Raw genomic sequence first — 21,153 nt, forward strand, 5'->3', positions numbered from 1 at the left:
GTGATGTTCCTAAATCCACATTGCGATGACTCATGCGGTATGTAAGCAGGATTAAACGTGCACTAGGGTAAAGAGCGTAATGCATTCTATCTCACATTTGTCAAATATAAAACTAAAATCAACCGTTTATTCCTAATCCAAAACTTAACTATAATAATGACTTACTTAGTTAAATTGACGGCATTTCCACTTATAGCATGTTGATTCAGTAATTTTTTTTTTAAAGCGCAGCATTCATTAATGGTGCCTACGCGCTTGTATTAATTTTTTATTTTTTTATTTCATTTCCACTGCTGTTTCCGTGGAGGCGTGAGGCATTCAAGCCCCTCCCACTCTTTTTCTCTTTGGGTTGCGATCCCTTTAAGAGCCATGTAAACAAAGCTCAACTCCTACCAGCCCCGCCTCACTGTCACGTTTGGGTTACGTTTTCCTATACGTGTTATCGTCATCGATCGCGCTGTCTTCGTTCTAGGAAGCGCTGTGCGCTGAGCAGGGGGAGTGCTGTTGCCTAGGTTGAGAGGCACTGAGCGCGCGGACGCCTGAATTTTTACTTTGCTTCCTTCTGCTGCACCTCCGAGAGGAAGTTTGCACACTGCCGCCGCTGCACATCTGCTCACTTCTTATCCTCCCCCGACGTCTTGGTCCTTCGCCCTCTACCCGGGACTGACGCTTCCTGTCCGGCAACACCCGAAGCACTGGTCTCCGCTCTGGCTGAATTGAATGGAACTGACAGTGGCTATTAACCGGCAACACATGGTGGGTACAGTTAAAACTGTTGTGAAACCTGTGACACGCACATTCTCAATTTGTTGTAGTAAATGAAGATGCGGTACCCCTCTAAGATGGCTCCCGCTATCTGCCATATGCAGATCGGTGGAACGCTAGGGAGCGTGTCCGTCTTGTATGTCTACTTGATGCTGCAGCTGATTTTGCCGCTGTGGCTTTTGGACTTCTGGGTGTCTGAAACATACTGCTTGACCGGGTGAGCACGGATGTGAGTCCGGATAGGGCCGGTACTCGCAAGTAACCTAACCTGTATGTGCTCGTTTCCCCACCAAACTGCGTAGAAGTCCGATGGGAAGCGCTGCTGGCTATGAGCAGAGCTGCCAGTGATGCCCGTTTCACAGTGCAGCAGTCCTCCTAACAAGCAAGTGGATGGCCTAATTAAAACCATTGGAGTATTGAAGGGCTCCTGTACCTTTTACAGTGCACGACAAGTCTGCGTCGTCACTGATTTTGGCTGTTGCTCTTTGAGTGGTGCTCTGTCCACACTTCTCATGTCGCCCTCCTGCTCAAGAAGCAGTGACTGCTAAAATCATCATTGAGATATACACCACTTAAATGTGAAGACTGAACTTTTCAACGGAAAGAATGTCCGTTCTCAAGAACATAATACTACCAACCCAGTAGACCTATAAAGAGCCCTGCTCGGGAGTACTCGTGGGTGCTCCATTATTGTATAGCACACAATTTGTGAATTAAAAAGCATTTCAGAAAATGGCTGCTTCTGCCTAATGTAAATGTATCAAACTGCTTCAGAAGGGCTGGCAGTACCCATGAAAACTACACCGGCCAAGAAATATTACTTTGGCCGATTTCATTTATAGAGCAGCTCTGCTGATACATTTTGTTGAGAGCCACACTGATTAGCGTTAAACCCAACGACCTTTGCAGAGAAGTTCTGGTACTGTGCTCTTAGGAATATACCCGCCACTCCAACCATAAACCTATCAGAGCAGCGCCTGCTTGTTTACACTTGAGGTGAGTAAAGATGGAACATACATCTCTGGGATTCTTCGGGGTTATGCATGTACTTAGTACTGACCAAGCCACTAACAGTGAGCAGAGATTCCCTCTCTCCGCCTTGTTTTGTTTAAAATTCGTGCATTAACAAGGAGAAATTCTGAGTTATATCTTTGGACTTCTTACACATGAAATGCAAAAAACAGGCGTTCTGCTCTGCGTGGTGCCATCTTGATTCGGACCGTGGTGCTGTACAGCATCTCAGCTAAACAGTGCAGCTACCGAAGTGCCATACTTCCTACCTTCTTGAGTGCAGCAGTCTGAGAAGCTCTTGCTGTGCCCAACGACACCATAGCAGCACTGGTGCTGTCCCATTACTGAGCAGTCTACTTTCCGATCGCGCTTCAGAAGCTAAAGCTAGGTGTCCTCAGTTTAAGCATCAGCCACTGGACAGGATTCATCCTGTGCGCCTGTAAGCGCTAGGGGTTACAATGCTGGAGAGGCACTTAGCAAGAGTCGCATTAGATATCAGAATCCCGAAACTTGAAACATTTTAAATCCATTTTAAGATCATATTCAGACTTAAAATCCACAAAATACAGGCAATTAGTTTTGAGAGGGAAATGAAAAAAAATATGTACACAGAAAATGAATTACTCCGCAACCTGACTTGTTACAGTCATATAACTATGGCCAAGCATCCAGTTCCATGCGCCCTTCGGGTATCCCTGTAGTATGAGATAGTGCTTGCACACGTGCAAAGCCGATTATAAAAAACTGAAATACACACAAAATACTCTGGTCTGAAAAAGTACACTTCTATAGTTACAAAAGCATTGACACTTTTTATGTTTTCTTTGTGGACCATGATGTAGAATATATTTTAAGAGGACGAGAAAAAGGGAGAAAAATAAGGAATCGTCAATTATAGATGTTACTTCGTACTTTAGAGGAATAGTACAAGTATGGGACTGGGTGCTCAGGACACCCCCTTGTATAAAAATGAGTCCTAAATTCAGCAACACTGTGCTATACAAGACTTCATAGTACACCAATAACTACTGTACTGAGTGCCGTTATCCGAATTGCAGGACAGATAGGACACAGAGTTGCATTGACATGAAACGCACCATGCATCGAATTAAGTCCAGTTTTATTCAATATGCCTACCACCCAGTGACCTTTTAGCCAAGAAACTGAGCTTCTGGTGCACAAACACATTTAGGGCAAACTCACTTTTAGGGGCGTAATCACATCTAGTGCAACATCAACAGGAGGGTGGCAACACTTATGGGAAGCAATAGTCACATTTAGCAACAACAATCACATTTCTGTGCACAAATATATTTAGGTGGAAAATCACTTTTGATGCAGTATTATCAGGGGTGTTTTGCCACATTGCGGCGCAAAGCCACCCAATTCATAAATATAATTTGATACTAAGATTCTGAATTATGCTGAAAAGTTGTGCATCAGTATGAAACAGCATTATGTTGAGAACACATTGAGTCACACAATTCTCTTTGGTGCAACATTAGCATTGTGTGAAAAACATAAGCACAAATCACATTTATGTGGAAAATCAAATTTAGATGCAAAATCACCAGTGGTGGCTGGTGACATTTGAAAGTGGTGGGCAAAAACTTTCTGTCGGAGTGCACCGTGGCAAGATTTCACTTCGTATATCTGACCTTTTTCAAAATCAGATGAGTCAGTAAGTGTATAGAGAATTTCACCTTCCCAGTTCCCTCGGAAAAAAATAAAAGTGTGAAGTGGACACACAGTAATAAAATATGGCTTTTGACAAACCTTACAATGTTTACTTTGTTTGCTGTTGGTGGTTTTCACATCATGGATGATGGAGGCAGACACAAGTCTTCTGTGTTTTAGTTTTAGTAAATTAATTAAGGAAGGGGGTCAGTCAGCAAGAGTGAGGCCATTTCTGCTGTATAAGAGGGGCCTATGTGTGCTAATAAAAAGCCTGCCCTTTCCAAAACCTTTGTATGTCCTAGACAATCCACTTTCTTGATGCTGGGCAAGGCACATGATAATGGCAATTGCCTCTGACGGTCAGAGAGGAGGCAATTAGAACAGAAGGAAAGTCAGTCGCACAAAGCAAATGGGTGCCTTTCACTTCCTTAAAAGTGTAGCACTTCTGGATCACAATCATGCCTTGACTCCCAGCATCAACTAAATGTCCATGGAGTCAGCTGCATACGTTACTGAACATACTTGTGCCCTGTACCGTCTTTCAGCTGGATGGATCTAGTCTGTAATTTTGCTACATTCAGAGAGAGCATCCTAATTTGAATGACAATTGGAGCCTGTGCTGTGATGGAAATTACCCAATCTGCAAGTGCAAAATACTGTGTCACGTCAGTGGTAACAAAGGGGGCAAAATGTACTTAAAGACCATTTGCATACGTCCTTAGCCTTGATCTAAATTGCGGAGGGGGGGGGGGGAACATCAGGAGCATCCAACACAAATATTATTTCTATCCGGGTCTAGGCTGAAATGGCCTCATGTCATGGTTTGACCCTTTAGCCAGTCCTCAGTCCGCTATTTCTCTTTGTCAAGTGATGTGCTCATGGGGCGTTTTCTGTTTGAAAAATGTATTTTATTGTCAAACCAGAATACCATGCAATGCCAGCGTACAAAGCACTGCCGATGTTCAGCGCGCCGCTCTCCATGTTGCTTAGTTTCACCCCTGGCCTCGCCGCACTAAATTGTGCAGCAAAAGTAAAAGCAGATCCAAATAAGAAATAATAACCTCCGAGTCTCGCGGACCCCGGTGAAGTGACACTGCACATGAAGACACACACAGTCACACTGTCTTAGTGCATTATCGAATAACTTAATGTTGTCATAAACGGCATGATAAAGTATCTTGCCATTTATGACAACTTTAAGTTATTCGCTCAGAATCTCAATCACACACATCACGGGGAAGGGGGAACTTGGGGAAGTACTGTAGCAGGGAACGACGTACGATGGCCATGACTGTCACTGTGCTGAATCACAGAGAACAACAGACAGACTGGCTGCCGACTTCAGTTTCAGTCTCGACAGAGTAGTAGATGGTAATGGTACGAGGAATAACAGGAAGGACACTGTTTAGAATAAAAGAAACTCGTCAACGACAAAGATTCAAACAACAACAACGAGTACTAGAATTAATCATTCCTTCCCTGATCAGTTCACTCTACTCACGATAGAAATAGACAGTGCAACGTTGACAGTAGCCAAGAGTCCTCTGGGCGCGCTCCTGCCGGATTCCACGCTGCCCATGTTTACATTCGTGCCGGCCGATTCGCACTTGCCAGTAAATGGAGTTACGAGGGTTGAAAGTTGTTGGACAGGCCCCACGAAGGGCTCGCTCCCTCCCCGCATGACAGGGCCCAGACACCGGCTCTCCGGGGGCTACCCGCAGAAGCAACGTGCAACCCGTCCCCTCCGGGACGCCTGCTCCCGGATATCTCTGTGTCACGGGCCCGGGCCCCCGGCAGCCCCATTGCCCGGCCCAGCCGCCATCTTGGACACTGCACCACGCGGCCGCGTGGCCTCAGCTCGACCCCAACCCTGGGCCCGGCCAGGCCCCGCCATCCCGGCACCACCATCCATCCAGGAGGTGAACGGACCACTTGGCAGGCTAATGGGAGAAAGAAGTGTCGATGGCTCTCCCCCCCCCCAGGTGCCGATCGCCCCCAGCCTCCCCGGGTGCTGGCTCCACCCCCCTGCTGGGTGTCTGGACTCCCTCATCCCGGACCTCCCGACCTCCCAGTGCGAGGGTCCGGACATCAAAGGGCGCCAGACCTATAACCGAGGAGCCCCAGAGCAGGAAGGCAGTTGTATCCTGGAGTCGAGAGACACCGAGAAGAACTCATCCTTGACGGACTGCTGGCGCTGCCGCAGCCCTGCCTTGTGAACTATCGTCCTGCCTGCTGGCGCTGCCGCGGCCTTCTGCAACCTTCATCCTCGTGGGACCTGCTGGCGCTGCCGCGGCCCGTTGTAACTTCCATCTTCGTTGGGACCTGCTGGCGCTGCCGCGGCCCGTTGCCACCTACGATCTCTTCGGGACCTGCTGGCGCTGCCGCGGTCCGACCCGTCCGACCGCCGAGCTCGAGGATTGTGAGCTACCGCCGTTTCACCTCAGTACCCGTAGGTACCAAGACTGTCCCGCTACCCCCTTTCCCTACTAGAGACTAGAATTGAGAGGATCATCGTGTCCTGATCTCCTTGTATCGTACTACCTTACTTCAAGAACTGCCTATAAAAGGTGTTACTCTGATCTTCGTGTGGTGTCCATCTGTGGGGGGGAAGTTACTTGTCTGTACGATCGCTGGAGACGGCCCTCACCGGAGGCCTCTCCCCTTGTGCTCGGCCGACCCTCCAGGTCCCCGTCTAACATTGGTGGCCAGCGGCGCGATCCGAACCAACGCGTAACCGTACAGAGAGTAACTCACCCTACGACTAATCCACAATGATGACCAGAGAGAGCGGATCTGCAGAGAAATTCCAGATGGAAAAACTGGAAGAGTACAACCACCGAGAGCTAAAACAATTTTGCATAGAACTAGGCATCGCCACCACCGGTCTGAGCACGAAAGAGGACTTCAAACACGCCCTAGAATCCTGGGCAGAGACAAATATCGCCGGACCCCGGGACCCCGAAGCCCCGGAGACAAACACCACTCTGACGGAAGAAAGGAGAACGGATCTCTCCCGGGAAGAGATCCGAGAACGCGAGAAAAATAGACTACACGAGTTAGAGTTGGCACGGCTCAAATTAGACGGAGAATTGAAACTGGCAGAACAAAAGATGAACTTAGAACACTTACGGCTCCAAGAAGAGCGAGAGGAAAAGCAGAGACAGAGAGAACTCGAAGAAAAAAGACTGGCATACGAACACGAGTGCAAGCTAGCGGAGATAGAAATGCGCAAACAGAACAAAGACCTAGGGGTGCCCGAGCAACCGCGCCCCCCAGGTACTACCGAACAGAAGGTCCACATCCGTGAATACTATCGGAACGACGACATACAGCAGTGGTTCAAGGCCTACGAGATCGCCATGACTGCCCACCGGATCGCTCGAAGTGACTGGGGAGCCGGTCTATGGGGGAGATTCGTCAATGAAGGCCGGGATGCCCTGCTGCAGCTTCCGGACCATCAAATGACGTCCTATGACCACATGAAGGCCGCCCTCCTCAGTCGATATGGGCTGACGCCCGAGATGTACCGCCAGAGGTTCCGCAACTGCACCCGGATCCCGGGTACAACCTGGATAGAATATGTGAACTATTTCAGCCGAGCCTTCGAGGGATGGATCAAGGGTAGCAACGTAACAACCTACGAACAGCTCTTCAACCTCATTGTGTGGGAGCACCTCTCCAACAACTGCTTCGTCGAGCTCAGGCAGCACCTCCTCGACAGTAAATTGACTGACCCACGGCAGCTCGCCGCCGAGGCTGACCGATGGGAGAGCACCTGAGTGACCCGGAGTGGGCCAAACGAGCAGAACAGAACCAACCAAGGTCATCATCATCCCCGAGGAGGAGGAGGAGGACAGGGCCGGGGCAGAGACGCCGTCCCGACCGCTCCCGCCAACAACACCCCGCCCCCGGCCGGCCGGGGCAACCCCCCGATGCGCCCGGGGTTCCGAGCCAACGTTACGTGTCATCGATGCCAGCGAGTCGGCCTTTATGCCAGTGACCCGACCTGCCCAAAGAACCAGACCCCCGGACCCCCCCAGGTGGCTGCCGCCGCCCTAGGAGAAGAGCAAGTCTCCGGAGAGCCTGAAGAGTATGAGCAGGAGCAGCCCGAGTGGGAATCTGCCGCCATGACCCTGGCCTGCCTAGGGGGAAGAGACCTGACCCCACGGGCTCCCCTACCAGCCAACACCAGGAAATACAGCCAGTGGGTGAACATAAATGGGCGTAAGGCCGAAGCCCTGCGTGACACAGGGGCCAGTGTGACGGCCGTCCGTTGTCACCTGGTGACCCCAGAACAAATTCTGCCAAACGTTCTTTGCCCCGTCCGATCGGCCGACAATTCGGAGAGCCTGTGTCGGATGGCCTGCGTCCCCTTCGAATGGGGAGGAGTCTCCGGTATGTTAAAAGTGACTGTCCGCGACGATGCCCCCGTGGACTGCCTCCTGGGGAACGATCTCGAGAGTTCCCCGTGGGCAGCCGTTGAAAGAAGAGAGCACCTGGGGATGTTAGGCCTCCTGGGCTGGGCGTGCGTAACAACCCGGTCCATGGCCGCCGACACCATCCCTAGATCTGAAGAACCCGAATGGCCAGCACCTCCTTCCCCGATCGCTCCAGAGGGAGACTCCATCCCTACCGACATCCCGGAACAAACCCACGAAGAGCCTGCTCAGCCCCAAGACCTTCCGGACCTGGCTCAGTGGCGTCAGGAAGGAGGGCCCACCCAAGAACAATTCCGGCAAGAGCAAAAGACATGTCCCTCCCTCGAGGGACTGCGACAGCAAGCGCTTGCCCAGGGCGCAGGAGACACCGCAGGGGCCCACTGGATCTATTGGGACAATGACCTACTGTACAGCGAACAAAGAATAGCGGAGCTGGGGGCCAGTCGAGTGCTGGTGGTGCCCCTCCGTTTCAGAGACTTCCTTCTGAACTTGGCCCATGATGTCCCCCTGGCTGGACACTTGGGGCAAGACAAAACATACAACCGCCTGGTGACTCACTTTTACTGGCCGAAAATGAGAAATGACGTCTCCACCCACTGCCGGTCCTGCCCGACCTGCCAGGCCAGCGGGAAGAGCGGCCGCAAACTCAAGGCACCTCTGCAACCATTCCCCGTTGTGACCACCCCGTTCGAAAGGGTGGGAATAGACATTGTGGGGCCCCTGGACCCCCGAACAGCCCAAGGGCATCGATTCATCCTGATCCTGGTGGACCACGCCACCCGCTATCCTGAGGCGGTTCCCCTTCGAACTGTAACAGCACCAGTGGTAGGTCGAGCCTTAATGGGGGTCTTCTCTCGAGTGGGCTTCCCCAGGGAAGTCGTCAGCGACAGGGGCACGAACTTTATTTCAAAATATATGAAATCCCTATGGCAACAGTGCGGAGTCACCTACCAATTCACAACCCCCTATCACCCGCAAGGAAACGGACTGGTCGAGCGATTCAACCGCACTCTCAAGGGGATGATCATGGGGCTGGAAGAACCCCTACGCCGCCAGTGGGACGTGCTACTACCGTGCCTCCTCTTCGCCTACCGAGAAGTCCCCCAGAAGTCCCTCGGCTTCAGCCCTTTCGAACTCCTGTACGGACACCCTGTTCGCGGGCCTCTCAGCCTAGTTAAAGAAGAGTGGGAAATGGCCCCCCTGAAGACCCCTCCAGACGTCTACAAGTACCTCCTGACCCTCCGTAATCAGACCCGGCGATTCAGAGAGCTCGCCAAAGCCAATCTTGAAGCCAGTCAGGAGGACATGAAGAAGTGGTACGATCAACATGCCTCCTCCATCGAATTCGAGCCTGGCCAGCAGGTATGGGTGATGTCCCCCATCGAACCTTGTGCCTTACAGGACAAATGGACAGGGCCCTTCAAGGTGATCGAGCGTAAGAGCCCCGTCACCTACCTCATCGACATGGAATCCCCCCGACCCCCTCCGGGTCCTCCACGCCAACAGACTCAAACCCCACTTCGTGCGCTCGGAGCTCAGCCTGCTGATGGCTACAGACAGTGGGGCGGAAGAGGACTCCGAGCCCCTCCCTGACCTACTGGGGGCCGGGGAAAAAGATGGTTCAGTGGACGGGGTCCAACTCTCCGAGGCTCTGACCCCGGAGCAGCGCCAAGACTGTCGGGCCCTCCTGCTGCAATTTGCAAACCTATTCTCCCTCACACCCGGGGTCACCCCCTGGTGTCTGCACGACGTGGACACTGGCGACAGTCCTCCTATCCGACACCGGCCGTACCGAGTACCAGATCGGGTACGCACCTGCATCCAAGAAGAAGTCTCCAAGATGCTCGCACTCGGAGTCATCGAACCCTCGGACAGCCCCTGGGCCAGCCCGGTTGTACTGGTCCCCAAAGCTGCGGCCCCGGGCACCACACCCGAGCTCCGGTTCTGCGTCGACTATCGGGATCTGAACGCTGTCACCCGAACCGACGCTCACCCCATCCCCCGAGCCGACGAACTAGTTGACCGCATGGGGGCGGCCCGCTACCTAAGCATCTTCGACCTGACGGCGGGCTACTGGCAGATCGGCCTCACCCCCAGGGCACAAGAACGATCCGCTTTCTCCACCCCGGATGGACACTACCATTTCAGAGTGATGCCATTCGGCATGAAAAATGCTCCAGCCACGTTTCAACGACTTGTGAACCAGGTATTGGCGGGCCTCGAAGAGTTCAGCGCCGCATACCTGGACGACATCGCGGTGTATAGCCGCCACTGGTCAGACCACCTCCGCCACCTCCGAGGGGTCCTGCAGGCCCTCCAACGGGCCGGCCTCACAATCAAGGCCAGCAAGTGCCAAATCGGCCAGGGGTCCGTGACCTACCTCGGACACCAAGTGGGGAGCGGTCTGGTGGCCCCCCTCCAGCTCAAGATCGCTGCCATCCAGTCCTGGCGCCCCCCCGTAACCCAAACCGAGGTCCGAGCCTTCTTGGGGCTCACCGGATACTATCGGCGGTTCGTAAAGGACTATGGCAGCATTGTGGGGCCCCTCACGGAACTCACATCCAAGACCAACCCAAAAACAGTCAACTGGGCTCCCGACTGTCAAGCGGCCTTCGAGAGGCTGAAGGCCGCCATGAGCACTGCTCCTGTGCTCCAGGCCCCCGACTACAGCCGTGAGTTCATCGTCCAGACTGATGCCTCAGACCATGGCATCGGGGCCGTCCTCTCCCAACTGAACCCCGAGGGAGTCGACCAACCAGTGGCCTTCATCAGCAGACGCCTCCTGCCCCGAGAACAGCGCTGGAGCACCATTGAGCGAGAGGCCTTCGCAGTAGTATGGGCCCTCAAGAAGCTCCGGCCTTACCTCTTCGGAACCCACTTCCGGGTACAAACAGATCATCGGCCCCTGCAATGGCTAATGCAGATGCGGGGGGAGAACCCCAAACTATTGCGATGGTCCATCTCCCTGCAGGGGATGGACTTCACTGTGGAGCATCGCCCTGGCCAAGACCACGCCAACGTGGATGGCCTGTCCCGCTTTTTCCGCCTCGACGAGGAGAGTCCCCAAGAGGATGGGTGACTCTCCCCGCCTTCAGCTGGGGGGACGCATGTTGGACAGGCCCACGAAGGGCTCGCTCCCTCCCCGCATGACAGGGCCCAGACACCGGCTCTCCGGGGGCTACCCGCAGAAGCAACCCGCAACCCGTCCCCTCCGGGACGCCTGCTCCCGGATATCTCTGTGTCACGGGCCCGGGCCCCCGGCAGCCCCATTGCCCGGCCCAGCCGCCATCTTGGACACTGCACCACGCGGCCGCGTGGCCTCAGCTCGACCCCAACCCTGGGCCCGGCCAGGCCCCGCCATCCCGGCACCACCATCCATCCAGGAGGTGAACGGACCACTTGGCAGGCTAATGGGAGAAAGAAGTGTCGATGGCTCCACCCCCCTGCTGGGTGTCTGGACTCCCTCATCCCGGACCTCCCGACCTCCCAGTGCGAGGGTCCGGACATCAAAGGGCGCCAGACCTATAACCGAGGAGCCCCAGAGCAGGAAGGCAGTTGTATCCTGGAGTCGAGAGACACCGAGAAGAACTCATCCTTGACGGACTGCTGGCGCTGCCGCAGCCCTGCCTTTTGAACTATCGTCCTGCCTGCTGGCGCTGCCGCGGCCTTCTGCAACTTCATCCTCGTGGGACCTGCTGGCGCTGCCGCGGCCCGTTGCCACCTACGATCTCTTCGGGACCTGCTGGCGCTGCCGCGGTCCGACCCGTCCGACCGCCGAGCTCGAGGATTGTGAGCTACCGCCGTTTCACCTCAGTACCCGTAGGTACCAAGACTGTCCCGCTACCCCCTTTCCCTACTAGAGACTAGAATTGAGAGGATCATCGTGTCCTGATCTCCTTGTATCGTACTACCTTACTTCAAGAACTGCCTATAAAAGGTGTTACTCTGATCTTCGTGTGGTGTCCATCTGTGGGGGGGGAAGTTACTTGTCTGTACGATCGCTGGAGACGGCCCTCACCGGAGGCCTCTCCCCTTGTGCTCGGCCGACCCTCCAGGTCCCCGTCTAACAAAAGTTGAAAATTGAATCAGCTCTTAGCCATAGGCCTGCTCTGTGGGACTGTTTGTGTTTCATCCCTCACTCTCGCCCACTCAGGATAATGTTGTTTCATCGCTTTCAGCCAGCTCGTTATACATGATTTCTGCGGGAAGCAGATGAGTTCTGGGCTGTTATACATAGAGGCAGGAGAGTTAAAATCCTGTTAATATGCAGCGTCACGCTCTCCGGCACTCGCTGTTTCTGCACATAGGCAACTAAGCAGAGTTAGCAAAAATACCTAATATTATCTCTGGCCCGAGGCGGCTGAGTTCCAGTCACTGCTTGCGGGGGGGATGATGGGTGGGGGGGCTTGGTCACGCAGGGGTAGGTGGCAGGGTCCAGGGATTCAGGAATTCAATTAAATATAATATACAAATATAAAAGTAAAGGAAAACTCACCTCAGTCGGTCCGCGCCACCGCTGCTGCTCCCCTTGGCGCCTTGTTCACGAACGGCCCTGGAGTGGAGTGGAGTGGCAGCCTCTCCCAGCCAATCCTGGCGCTGCCAGCAGCGCCAGGCATGGCAAAGGGCACAACTAAGTTTCGCCCGAGGCACGCCCATTAGGAGCCCAAAGGGCTCCTAATGGGCATGCGCAAACAAGGGAAAACACAAGTGCGCATGAGTGGGCAAGGTGCGAAAATTCGCCCTCCGTCCCCACTCATGCGCACTTGTGTTTTGCTGCTACCCCTGATGACCGAGTCATGTCCGTCAACATGACGCCAGACCGCCCACCCCCTTCGTGGGCGGTCCAATGTCATGCTGACTAGTTCTCCCTCGGCGTCTTTGAACTTAAGTAAACAGATTCAGTTTACTTAAGTTCAAACGCCGAGGGAGCTGCGGCCGGGGGGGCTACGCCCCCACGCCTCAATGGATGCACTGCGGCTGAAAATCACCAGTGGTGCATTATCAACAGAAGTGTGCTAATACTTTTAATATCACACATGCATATTATTTATAGTGCTTGATGCTTTACTTCACCTCCAAGCGTTGCAATGAGCAGAGCTCTTTCATCAGGAAAATTCGAATATAACACATATCTCCCTCGCACTTCCACCAGCCATGTCCTCTATCCCCAACACACCCACTGCCCCTCTCATCTCTCACTCCCACTCGTACCTCTCCTATCTCACAATCCCACTACCCCCTCTCATCCCTCCATCACACTGCCTATCTCCTCTCTATACTGCCTTCTCACACATGCTACTTTCTATGCCTCCTTGCGCTATACACTGGTTCACCTTTCTTTCTTTCCAGTTTCTTTCCGGTGCCTTTTCAAGGTTTCCGTCCCTCAAACCCACCCTCTCCTCTTCTTGGGGTGTCTGCTACGTACACAGGTGCTCCCTCTTTACATGCCTCTGGCCTGCTCTTCCCTTATTTTTCACATACTCTTTCTGCTCCTCTATCTGGAGTTCATTCACTGCTTCATGCACAAACTACCTATCCCTATCTATATTCCTTTATAACTATTTTGTGCAGCTCTCACCCATCTATTCACTATGCTACATAATTTCACTACACAAATGCACTACACACTGCTCACAATTCCACAGCTAAGAATTCAAATTCAACACACAAAATTCCACTGCACACCACATACATCCACTCCAAACCAAAATACATGGGTAAAAGACATTGTCATTTACAATGCCAATAGCTCTTACTCAAACAAATGCGAGACCTATTGTTCCCATACTGACCATCGCTCAAAACTTGAAAGTGATAAGTGTGGCACACGCTTCGCGGACCACACACTTTAATTTTAACAAACACTTCTCAAATGGGGATATCCTAAAATTTGGAATTTAGGCAAAGCCTACCATGCCCTCTCTACGTTGCTAAATACTTCTTGGGGAGATTCCAATAGTTTCCATACAAATGCATTCCACACATTATGTACCATGACTTTGTAGTTTGGAATTCACATTTACTTATTACCTTTAGGCTCCAACAAAGGTCAAGTGTCAGGCTCTGTCTTCTGAGGGAGTTTAGTGTTTACTCTTATTTCTCATACTATAAAGTGAGACCATTTATGTTACAATCAGGCAGGTTACTGCAGGTGTGCTGGAGTAAAGCTGTACAATGTTATTTTTTTGTAGCACAAAAAAAATGTACATGTCTGTAAATAAAAATATATCATAATTAGGAAAACACAAATGAAAGACTTTTGAGTACTTCTAAAGTGTGATGAAAACAAATATTTTAATACGATCAAAATAAATCATTAGAGTGAGAATATTTACAAAAACATGGTGGTTTGTGCACTACACTTTTATCAGTTAAACTGTTTGTCTGTGCAAATGTAATGCTCATTTCAAATGAACATATGGTCTCTGTAATAGCAGTGCGGTACCACACTATGCATACTACGCTTTACCCCATTGCCCTATATGCCACTCAAATCCACTCTGCACTATTCAACTAAACATCACTCCACTCTACACCACTACAATCTACCCTGTACCACTCAACACTACACTATGCACCACACTACTCTACGCCACTGCACTCAATGCAACTACATCCTAACATTGCAAACAACACTGTTCTCTTCACCAATGCACTCAACACCTCTATACTCCTAAACAATACATTCTACGCCATAGCACTGTAGCCCAATCTATTCTAAACCACTGAACTGTACATCACTTTACTCTAAACAGCACCACTCTACGCCACTGCACTCTACGTCAATCCCCATTCGATTCTACTTGACACCACTTAACTATACACCACTCTACTCTACACCTATCAATCAATCAGGGGTTTTGTACAGTGCACTACTCACCTGTTGGGTTTCAAGGCGCTAGGGGTGGGTGTGTGCAACTCGGTTGGGGTCATTTGAAGAACCAGGTTGTGAGGTCTTTTCTGAATTAGCGCAATGTCGGGCTTTGTCGGAGGTGAAGGGGCAGGTCGTTCCAGGTCTTGGCTGCGAGGTAGGAGAAGGACCTTCCACCCACTCTGTTCCTGTAGAAGCATGGGGCGGTGGCTAGGGAGAAGTCAGCTGAGCGGAGGTTTCTCTTAGGGGCATGGAAGGAGAGACAGTTGTTGAGGCATTGTGGTCCGATGTTGTGGAAGGCCTTGTAGGTGTGCGTGAGCAGCTTGAAAGTTGTTCTTCTTTCAACAAGGAGCCAGTGGAGATTTCAGAGTTGTTGAGTGATTTAGATGTGCTGTGGGATGTCGAGGATAAGTCTAGCTGCCGCGTTCTGGACAGTCTGGAGTTTGCGGAGGATTTTTTTTGTTGATTCCGGCATAGAGGTCATTGCCGTAGTCCAGTCTGCTGGTGATGAGGACGTGAGTGACTGTTTTTCTGGAGTCGGAAGGTATCCATTTGAATGTTTTACAGAGTATGCAGAGGGTGGTGAACTGTGCGGAGGAGACTGCTTGATCTGGCGATTTATAGTGAGCGATGAGTCCAGTATAATGCCAAGGTTACGTGCCTAATGCTTGTTTCCGGTCCAGGGAACACATGACTTGGCAGTTCGGGCTGGACTGTTCCCATGAGGCACAGGGTCAGACAGATTTGCATATGGCCATGTCTGAACTGGGGTGGTGGAGTGAGCTAAAAAATAATGGATTAAGCCCAGATCAGTTGACTGGGGGTGGCTGTTTGATTTGCTCAAACGTTCTGTCCATCATCCCCTTTGGTATCGCTTTGTTCGCCCTAAGTTGGCAGGGTATGCCCAGACTTGGGTCCCTTGGTCACTTTGCCACTGCATTCAAGATAGCCTTTCTGAGGAGGGTTATGAACCCGAAACCGGTCCCAGGTACTTGTTTCCGGTCCATGGAAGACATGGCTTGGCAGTTCGGGCTGGACTGTTCCCATGAGGCACAGGGTCAGACTGATTTGCATATGGCCTTGTCTGAACTGGGGTGGTGGAGTGAGCTAAAAATGATGATGGATTAAACCCAGATCAGTTGTCTGGGGGTGGGTGTTTGATTTGCTCAAACGTTCTGTCCATCATCCCCTTTGATATCGCAAGGTTACGTGCCTGGTCGGTCGGTGTGGGTGAGTTTCCGAGGTCGGGGGGCCCCCAGGTGTCTTCCCATGCGAAGGGGGTGGAGCCTAGGATGAGGACTTCTGTTTTCTCTGAGTTGAGTTTCAGGCAGCTGTTTCTCATCTAGGCTGTCTTTCATCCTTTCTTGGAAGTTGTACCTGGTGATGTCGGGTTCCTTGGTGAGAGAGAGGATGAGCTGGGTGTCATTGGCGTAGGAAACAATGTTGAGCCTGTGTTTTCTGACAATAGTTGCAAGGTGGGCCATGTGGATGTTAAAGAGGGGGGCTGAGGAAGGATCCTTGGGGTACTCTGCAGCTGGTCTCTGTCTGTACTGAGAGGAAGGGCAGGAGTCTTATTCTCTGTGTTCTGCCTGTGAGGAATGAGCATATCCAGTCTAGGGCCTTTCCTTGGATGCTGGCATCGTGGAGTCTGGTGGCTAGTGTGCGCGGGAGACAGGATTGAAGGCTGCTGATAGGTCCAGGAGCACGAGGGCTGCTGTTTGGCCTTGGTCGAGGAGGGCGCGGATGCCATCTGTGGCACTGAGTAGTGCGGTCTTGGTGCTGTGGTTGCTGCGGAATCCAGATTGGGAGGCCTCTAGGATGTTGTTGGCTTAGAAGAAGTATGCTAGCTGTGTGTTGCTGGCCTTTTGAATGACCTTGGCTGCGAAAGGAAGCAGCGAGATTGGCCTGAAGTTCTTTAGGTCCTTCGGGTCTGCTGAGGGTTTCTATAGGCGGGGTTGACATTGGCGTGCTTCTAGTTGTCGAGAAGGTGGCGGTCTCGAGCCAGCAGTTGATAGTTTGACACAGCTCGGGTGAGATGGCTGTGGTGGCCCTGTGGAAGATGTGTGGCGGGCAGGGGTCAGAAGGTGCTCCGGAGTGGATGCTCTTCATGGTCTTTAGGGTTTTGAGTGGGGTCCAAGTAAGTAAGATTTGTTGGGTGGCATTTGCGGAGGTGCAGAGGTCTTGGTTGTCGAAGTTGTCGTAAAGTGTCTTGATCTTCAGGTGAAAGAAGGAGCTGAATCTATTGCAGAGGGCTTGGGTGGGAGGGACGTCTGTTGTTTTGCTTTTCGGTTTGGCAAACTCCTGTATAATGGAGAACAGTTCCTTGGAGTTGTGGGCTTTAGAGAGGATTGTGTCTTGGATGAAGTTGTTCTTTGTGGATTTGATGAGTTGGTGGTGTGCTCTGGTGGCTGTTTCGTAGGCGGTGTGTATTTCCGGGTTTTGCTGTTTCTCCACGTCTTTTCCAGTCGTCTGCAGTAGCGCTTTGATTCTTGGAGTGCCCTGGTGAATCAATTTGCTTTCTTATTGTGTCGTCTTGTAGCCTTTTGGAGGGGGCGAGTGTGTTGGCGCAGTTGGTGAACCATTGGTGGAGGTTACTTGCTGCAGTGTTGGCATCTGTCGTAGTTGGAGGGTGGAGTGCAGGTGAGAGTGGAGGTGAGGGTGTTTTTTTTCGGAGCCTTTGTTCCAGATTCTGTGTGAGAGGGAGTGCATATGCTTGTGTGCGGTGGTTTTTCTAAAGGAGAAATGGATGCAGTAGTGGTCAGTCCAGAGCAGTTCCGTGGTAAAGCTGAAGAATATGCTGTTTCCTCCTGTGAAGACTGTGTGGAGTGTGTCCTGCTGTGTGTTGTGGGGGCGGAGACAAGTTGCTTCTGTCCTATGTTGGTGAGGTTCTCTAGGAGGCCGGTGGTGTTGGGGTCATCATGGTTGCCCAGGTGGGAGTTCAGGTCCCTGAGTGGTATGTAGTCTGTGGAGGCGAGGGCGTGGTGTGCGATGAGGTCGACAATGATGTTGGTGAATGGAGCGCGGGGACAGGCGGTCTGTAGACTAGGTTTCTGCGGAGTGTCGTTCTGGTGTTCGTCTGGATCTGGAAGTGGATTTGTTCAATGGAGGGCGAGGCATCATCCGGATCTTTGGTAATCATGCGGTGGGACCTTTTGTGGGTGATGGCGAGGCCTCCTCCTGGGCGGGTGCAGTGGTCTTTTCTCAGGAACTTGTATCCATCGAGGATGGTGGTTGCGATGTCCGGTGCGGAGTTGGCGTTGGTCCAGGTCTCTGTGAGGAAGGCGACCCCAGGCGTGAGTGTTGAGGAGGTCCCAGACTTCTATGGCGTGTCTGTGCAGGGAGTGCACATTGAGGAGGATGCAGTTGAGTGGTTTGTGTGTACTGGCGTCGAGTGGGCTGGGGGCTTTTGCTGAGGTAAATGTGTGGGTGAAGTTTTGGAGGCAGTGTCGGAAGGAGAACGGGCCTTGGGTGTTGCTTGACCTCGAGAGCTGGCAGTTGTTGCTGCGTCCGGAATTGAGAGTCAGGAGGGAGCTGCAGTCGTAATGGTCTTGGGACCATGGTCCCTTGCGCTGGTCGCGGACGAGCACATATTAAGTAGGGGTCTGGGGAGGGTGATCATCAGGGAGCGGGAGAGACACGCTGGAGAGTGGATGGGCAGCGGGGGCGGGAAACATCCTTTACAACGCAACTTTTACCACGCAATGCCTTTACAACGAGGTATTTACAACGAATACCTTTACAACGCGTTGCGCTGGGGGGCGCTCTAGGATAGGGAATAGATTTAATTTACTATCCAACACCTTCCCTACTATCCACGGGGACTGGAGTTGGAATAGTAAATTAAACTATTCACTATCCAGCGCCCCAAAGCACTATGCGTTGTAAAGGTATTCGTTGTAAATACAGCGTTGTAAAGGCATGCGTGGTAAAAGCATGCGTTGTAATGTCATACATCCAGCGGGGGCAGAAGCAGCAGGGAGCGCTGGAAGAGGGAGCGAAAATAGTGGCAAAAGAGAAAAGCAAAACCAGAAAGAGCAAGAAAGGGAAAGAGCAAGGCAGAAAGAGTAAAAAAGAGAAAGGGACAAACAGAGCTAAAAGAGAAAAACAGGCACAGAGGACACAAAACAGAGTGGAATAGCAGAAGAGCAGGGTGCTATTCCACTAAACCACTGGGGATGAAGCACAGGCAGGAGCCTGCAGGTGGAGGAGGGCATCAAACACCTACCTGGCACGGAGCTCGGGCTCAAGAGCAGTCCCTCAACGGTGGAGCTGCGTGAGGAGAGCAGTGACACTCCAGGAAGGTCGGAGGTCTTGCTCTTCATGCCACGCAGATGCCACCATTAAGTAGGGGTCGAGGGGAGAGTGATCAGCTGGAAGGTGGGAGCAGTAGCGACATGCTGGGGTGGAGGGGCTGCGGGGGCAGCAGTGGCAGGGAGCGCTGGAAGAGGGGGCGAAAATAGAGGCAAAAGAGAAAAGCAAAACCAGAAAGAGCATGAAAGAGCAAGGCAGAAAGAGTAAAAAAAGAGCGCCAAACAGAGCAAAAAGAGAAAAACTTGCACAGAGGACACCAAACAGAGGCGAAGAGCGAGGTGCTCTTCCAATAGACCACCAGGGATGAGGCGCAGGCAGGATCCTGCGGGTGGAGGAGGGCCTCGAACACCTACCTGACACAGAGCTCGGGGTCAAGGGCAATCCCTCTACAGTGGAGCTGGGGGAGGGGGTGGGGGGGATAGCAGTGGTCTTGCCTCGAGCAAGTATAACGCTATAACACTGCACTCTACTTTGCACCACATCACCTCACTCTATGCTAATGCTCTCTATGGTAATGCACACCACGCCACTCCACTCCACACTACTTGATCAACTGTGCACCACTGCACACTATTACACTATACCACTCTGTTTTACACCTCTGCCCCCCAGCATGCACCACTCCTCTTTACACTAATGCACTATACTATACACTACTGCACTCTTTGCCACTGCACTCTACACTACTCCAGGACAGGCCACCCCCTGTACTTTGCACCACTCTACTCTATGCCACTCCGTGCTACTCTACTTTGCAAAACTGTACTCTAAGGCACTGCACTCTACGCCAATCCACTCTACTGTTTACTAGTCCACTCTATACCACTCTAGTCTAAAACAATATAGTCTACGCCACTACACTCTATACTGCACCACTCTAAGCCACTCTTTTGCAATCTGTGCCACTCCAATATACGCAGCGCCACTCTATGCCACTATACTGTACACCACTGCGCTCCACATCACATAATTACCACACACATATTTCCATTGCACACCATGCCACATATTTACACTACACAAATCCACTCCAGACCACACAATACCCCACAAGTACACAACTAACTGTTCCAATCCAACCCACATAATTCCACTCAAACCACATACATCTACTCCATAACACAGGGGTAAAAGACATTGCCATTTACAGCGCGAATAGCTCAAACTCAAAACAAGGCAAGACCTATTGCATTTTAATGTTTATCAATTATATTTAGATTTTTTTGTGTTCTGCTTTTTAACTGTTTTGGTACTTCTAAATGCTTTACACATTTTCTAAAGTTAAGCCTGTCTGCACTGTGCCATAACTACCAAGGGATGATCTCATGTTTAAATTGCAGAAACCTTTACTGGGCCTCATAAGAATCGCAACATTATTACTTGAGGTGGACTACCATCCACCCCAACTAATAATCCATTTTTTGACAGCAACACTAAAATATTCTGTGGAAATGTAGGGGGCCTAGATTTACAGGACTTGCACCTGGTGAAAATTTTTTGTGGATTGCACACGTATTTTATTTGCTTCGATTATTTTATTTGTGACTTAAGATCATTCAGAAAATTTAGTACTGTACATTTAGTACTGTACAATAACTTTATTAATAATAGCTCATTTGTCGTTACTTTGTCTACAAACACGTTGTGTTCTCATTATCTTGCTTCCAATTGCTGTTCTTTATCACTCCCAACTCATAACCTTGACAATGCAATTTCCTCCCAGGTACCTTGTCAGAACAGCTTCTTCAAAGTCCAACAGAACATCTCTGTTTATATGAGTTTATTTTGTCTCTTTTTTTAAAGTTGTAATGAGGCTAGTTTTACACAGCACTGCAGAAGAAAGGGGGAAGATTCCCACTGGACTACCTGCAAGTCCTTGACCATTAGTCACTGTTTTATAACTTTCTGAGAATTCCTCCTATCCCCACTCCCAAATCGATTGTATTTTTAGAATATTTTTTAAGACTGCATCTACCCTAAAACTTCAGCTCAGTCGCATACTGGGAGCCATCTCATAACTGTAGTAGTGGACATTTTAAAATACTGTACTGTCGCTGCTCTTTTTATCATTAAAATACA

At 51.2% G+C, this 21,153-nt stretch overlaps 1 protein-coding gene across 4 annotated transcripts in view; it reads left to right on the forward strand.

Annotated features, from left to right (window-relative positions):
* Positions 1 to 405: 405 nt before the first annotated feature.
* The window catches only part of LOC144782165 (cyclin-dependent kinase 17-like), a 588,354-nt gene continuing 567,606 nt past the window's right edge, over positions 406 to 21,153 (forward strand). For 2 of the 4 annotated variants that reach the window (XM_078661371.1, XM_078661370.1), the window contains exon 1: positions 460 to 756. The gene's annotated coding sequence lies outside the window, so the exon portion shown is untranslated. Of the gene's footprint in view, positions 757 to 21,153 lie in introns of all 4 variants that reach the window. The other 2 variants (XM_078661374.1, XM_078661372.1) reach the window with 2 other exon arrangements.

This window comes from Lissotriton helveticus, chromosome 9 (genome assembly GCF_964261635.1).
Source record: "Lissotriton helveticus chromosome 9, aLisHel1.1, whole genome shotgun sequence".
NCBI classification, from domain to species: Eukaryota; Metazoa; Chordata; class Amphibia; order Caudata; family Salamandridae; genus Lissotriton; species Lissotriton helveticus.